The following is a 5285-nucleotide window of genomic DNA, read 5'->3' as shown; positions in this document are numbered from 1 at the left end:
GCTCAATTGAAAATTACAGTCTCATTCGCATACACAGGTTTTTTCTTTGATTTGACCTAGTGATCTAGTTTTTGACACCAGATGACCCAATGTCAAACTTGACCTAGATTTTATCAAAGTTATCATTCTAACAAAAGTTCATGAAGATCAGTTGAAAAATACAGCCTCTATCGCATACACAAGCTAAATGTTGACAGACAGACGACAGACAAGACAGACGACGGACGCCGGACATCGAGCGATCACAAAAACTCATCTGAGCATTGCTCCGGTGAGCTAAAATAAGGTGTGTTTTTATAAGTTTATGCAGATTATGTATTGACGAACTTTTTTGCTACGCTTATCAGTTATCTACATGATGAGGTTTTTATGAATCCGGGAAGAAAAAAACGTTGATGTCTATATACAAGGCATCAAGAAGTTGACGTCATTCAAATATAATTACCTATCCAATTATAAGGATATTCTTTGCGGCAACAACAATAAAACTAGACAGCCGATTGAACCAGATTTCGTATCCTCTGAAAGCTAAGATTTCGTTGAAAAACAAAACAATACAAAGGTTTAAAAAGTAAGAAGTCAATAGGCGGTTCGTCAACCTATATATCGAAATCTGTTAGTAAGAAATAACCGTAAAAAAATTCCCACTATTTCTCTATATTTAGAAAATATCAGTAATTATAATAATGATAATAACATATTAAACGCCCCAGTTTACCTAAAACGAGTTTTACCCCATTTAAAACATAATTATGTTTTCCTTCAGTCAGTCAAGCATGCAATCTATGCTATGACAACATTACATATAACAGATACAGTTTTTTGAAAACATTAGAACATTAGTTACATATCAAGTTTCTACAATTTCCACTCTCCCAAAACATAACTTCGTATCATTATCTTATCTCTCAAGGATTAGAAGACATACAATACCTTTCATGTGGGAATGCAAGTTTAGCTGCGAAATCAGGATATCTCACATTCAAATTTTCTGGAGTTTCTCGGCATCAAAACTACAAAGGTAATCTTAATAAAAATATTTAAGGATATTTCTTTGACAATTAACAATTCAGCTGTGATTCGATTTTATCCAGAACACATTGCAAAATGTTAGGGACTGCAAAAAAGAAAGAAAACAGAATATACTCATTTACGGAGCTGTAAAATTTTGAAAGTACCTGTATCATATTTAATTAAACTATTAGTAAATGTTATCAGATTGAGATACACTTCACTTTTATGAATTGTAGGGAATGGAAAGGACTTAGCTCTTCACTGGGATAAACATCCGGAACATTCTTATATTGTACCAAACATACATTACCATAACGGTGAAATAACCATACCTGAGGGACGAACGTATTACATTTACGCATCCGTACACTTCAACATTTCTCAAGGTAACGACAAAACTGACAGACCAAGAAAGTTTACATTGCGAATTTGTCGAAAGGTTTATGGATATGAACAAACTTTGCTAGGAAAAACTCAATTGTTTAACATCAGTCATGGTGATGTTGTTTCGAGTCTGAACATTGGAAGTTATCTGCAGATGTCTAGAAATGACACAATTTATGTTAAAGTTTCTGACGCGTATTCGATCATTCGTGAGTCCCGAGGTAATGCATTTGGTATGTTTCCACTATCAGCCTGATGAGCCGTGAGGCGAAACTACTGACTCAAAAGTGGCAATTCTGAACTTGCACTTGAGTCAATAGTCGCTGAATACTTTGGAATCAATAAAACACCATGTACATTTATTCCTTAGATTCAGTACATATAATGAAATCGACGATTTTAGGCAAGGATAGAAATGCTTGCTTAAAATATATATATACTTCGTTATATCAAAGTAGTCAATATGTTTGTTAAGTATTGACTTTTCTGAGTTATGCCAAAAATATCCGAAATGATGCATATGTACAAGGGTTGATCCAGAAGTAATGTCGTTGTAGCCATAAAGTTTATAATTAACAGAAACAACATCAATTTATACCGAAGAATCATGATGCATTTGCAATAATTTTTGAAAATATCATAAAATTTTGCTTACTTCTCGAGACATCGACATGTACAGAAAACATGGAAACAAGCCTCAAGTCACTGAAGTTAATGACGTCAGAAATAGACATTTTAGTCAATAAGCAATAAGAAGCCTAAGCACTTCATAGCCATCTTTAACCTGCGAAGATAGCACTACAGTTTTCACAGTTGACTGCTGAAAGACGTAACTTCACATCATGATAATTTCATTTGATAAAGTATGTAATTTTAATGTCAACTGGAGATTGTCTTTATTTTAATTGTTCAATTTTGTTTATGAAATACATTTTTTTTGTCGTCAGGTGTGAACTTTGAAGTTCTAAAATGTTTAAAACGATACAACCCTAGAAAATAAGATTTACTAATGTCATCATAATTGAATTAAAACGAACACATTTCTTTAGAGGAAGAATGAGGTATGACATATGTACATGTGACAGGGGCATGGTCAAATTAAATTACCTGATAAGTAATTAAGGCACTACATCTTTCATTAAAACCCTCATTTAAATTGTCAATGGAGCTGTGTCACCGTTTTTTAAACGAGCAGCATATATGTTGCCTATTTTCACGTGTTCAAACCAAGCTAGTATCACTGATTTTGTTTTACCGTTTTCACTGTTGGTTTCTGTTCAGCTTGAAATACTATTTTGTTGGTTTGTCGCAAAATTTTGTGTTTTTAAAATAAAAGAATTAGGATAATTCAATTAAAACACAAACGGGCTAATTTAAAAATAGATCTGTTATTAAATGGCCGGACTTATACATCTAAACGGGTAACTTGTTTCATTTTTACTTAAAAGTGTTGCATATAGACTAAACACATATTTCTTAATATAATATGTTTATGGATACTATACAGTGTGATCTAAAATAAAGCTTCGAACATGTAACATAAATCTTAAATATGTGTGATTGGCTTGTTTATTTTACGAAATATTTCGACAAAATAATAATAACATCTAACAAGATTACCTACACAAACAACATTTTATAGTAGTATATAAAACATTATATCAGAACAGAAACTGTCAGTAGTACTGTGTATTGTCCAAGCTGCTTATTTTTGAAACTAATTAGAGCTACTTGGAATTTGATTCTGGAATTTTTTTTATTACTTTGGTTAGTTGTAAGACTATGCATATGGCTGCATATAAATGTATATAGTTATTTTGGTATTCTTAATATTGCATATGAGAGATCTCGTTCCTCATGTAAAAATGATAAATGCGTCATTGTCTCACGTGTGTTCGCATATCTTTAGTTCCGTTTTGAATTTTAATGTCCTTGTGCAGTTAGTGAATGTTGTGTCAGTACACAAATGATTCTTTTTTAATTTCAGAATAGGTAATGAAAAAACAATTTTATTTAAATAATGCTTTTTCGTGGCTTGAATTGAAAATTTTGGAAACGGAGAGTTAAATAATTACGATTTCGTTGTTGTATATAGCCATTTTTATGGTTGCTAGTTATGGGGTTTTGTACTGTAAAATGAAAGACAGTATCCGTATAAACTTTAAACTTTGTAAATTATTGTTTATTTCATAGAGCTTTTCTACGTTACTCATAAAACTACACGGACATAGCGCTTATGAAGATTGTTTTTGTTTTATTTCTTTAGTGAAACTATTTGAAAAAGCCAGATTTTGTTTTGTACAGTGCATGTGTTACGAGTTTATCCTACGTACGGACTTTACCATTACTAATGATAAGACAAGCAATGGACGTGTCCATTATGAGCAGCAATACGAATGCCAAAGTGTACACAAGATACATGCATTTTGAAAACACGCTGTTGTACTTGCAAAAGGGGTATTACTTTGCTATAAAAAGATAGAATATACACTTTAAAACTAAATATATAAATTAATTGTTTATGTAGAGATGCATTCATAATTAAATGGCACACAGTAGCAGACGATTGTTTTTAAAACAGCTTCGAGTTTTTGAGTATTAGTACACATTTGTACAGTGTTCAGCTATAATATTTTAACCACATAAACTATATATAGTATATTTTCATGTTTTTAAATATGAAATTTTGGTGTTGTATGCCTTAATTTATCTCTTTTTTTTTTTGTATTCTACGCATAATGTGTCAAAATGTACCAAATAACTGTCAAATATTTGATGAAAGTTATTTTTATGATTCGTCAAGTTATTAATAATCTATGGATTTGCTATTACTGCTTTACATATCCGTTCAGACAAGATTTACTTCATAGGATGCTGCGTTCTCAGAACTGTACTACTCCTATTGCATATTTGTTTTTGTTTTTTTTTTTATTTAAGAGATTCCTTAAAATCTCATTTTCGTCGTAAGTTATAATATTCAATACAGGATATGATAATTGCAACAGTATCGACACGTGATTCTTGATCAAATCTGTAACATCCGTCTAATATTAGATACGTGGTGTGCGAAAATTGCGTTTTTAATAAAGTTTTATATAATTGCGTTTCATTACTTCTTATGAGCAGACTCAGTCTAAGCGAGTCTAATATTTTTGTTTGGTTGCTTTCTTTGCTTCCAATGGGTCTTCTTACAGATTTTATAAATACTTATGTATATATTACTGATATCAATTTTACATTCACGCTGTGTATTATAAACTTTAATGTATATGTGTTTTCTTTCACAATATTTTTATCAGGTTTTGAATATAATGTAGCATGTATTTTTAACCGGTTTGGTAAATAAATATTCACGAAAAATAGATCTGTGAATTTATACATTATGACAAAAACTTCAAATTAATTAGATATTATGCCCGTCTATATTGGGCAGATAACAGATTAATTAAAGTAGAACAAGAGCGCCGCAATGCGGAGCAATATACGCCCAAAGGTATGACCTTGGACCACTAAGCGAGCCATCCGAAAAATGCGCTCTACACGTCGTCTCGATGTGGTAAACATTTGTTCCAAGTTTCTTTAAATCCTTCAAGCAGTTCAAGAGTTACAGAGCGGACACAAAACAAAGTCATATGACACTTGACCCCTAAGTGTGACCTTGACCTTTACGCAAGCCATCCGAAGCATGCGCTCTGCACGTCGTCTCGATGTGGTGAATTTTTGTGCCAAGTTTCTTTAAAATCATTTAAGCAGTTCAAGAGTTTCAGAGCGGACACGAAACATAGTCATATGACCATTGACCCCTAAGTGTGACCTCGAAGCGAGCCATCCAAAACATGCGCTCTGCACGTCGTCTCGATTTGGTGAACCTTTGTGTCAAGTTTCTT

The 5285-nt window shown here is 32.3% G+C and overlaps 1 long non-coding RNA gene across 1 annotated transcript; it reads left to right on the top strand.

Moving 5' to 3' along the window:
* The first annotated feature begins 760 nt into the window (after positions 1-760).
* LOC128558493 (uncharacterized) lies at positions 761-2924 on the top strand. The gene is made up of 2 exons (XR_008371672.1): positions 761-1021; positions 1251-2924. It is a non-coding gene; the product is annotated as an uncharacterized LOC128558493 (long non-coding RNA).
* Positions 2925-5285: the final 2361 nt, after the last annotated feature.

This window comes from Mercenaria mercenaria, chromosome 7 (assembly GCF_021730395.1).
Source record: "Mercenaria mercenaria strain notata chromosome 7, MADL_Memer_1, whole genome shotgun sequence".
Lineage (NCBI taxonomy): Eukaryota > Metazoa > Mollusca > Bivalvia > Venerida > Veneridae > Mercenaria > Mercenaria mercenaria.
Note: the sequence above shows the minus strand (reverse complement) of the source record. Positions and strands in the feature narration are given on the sequence as shown.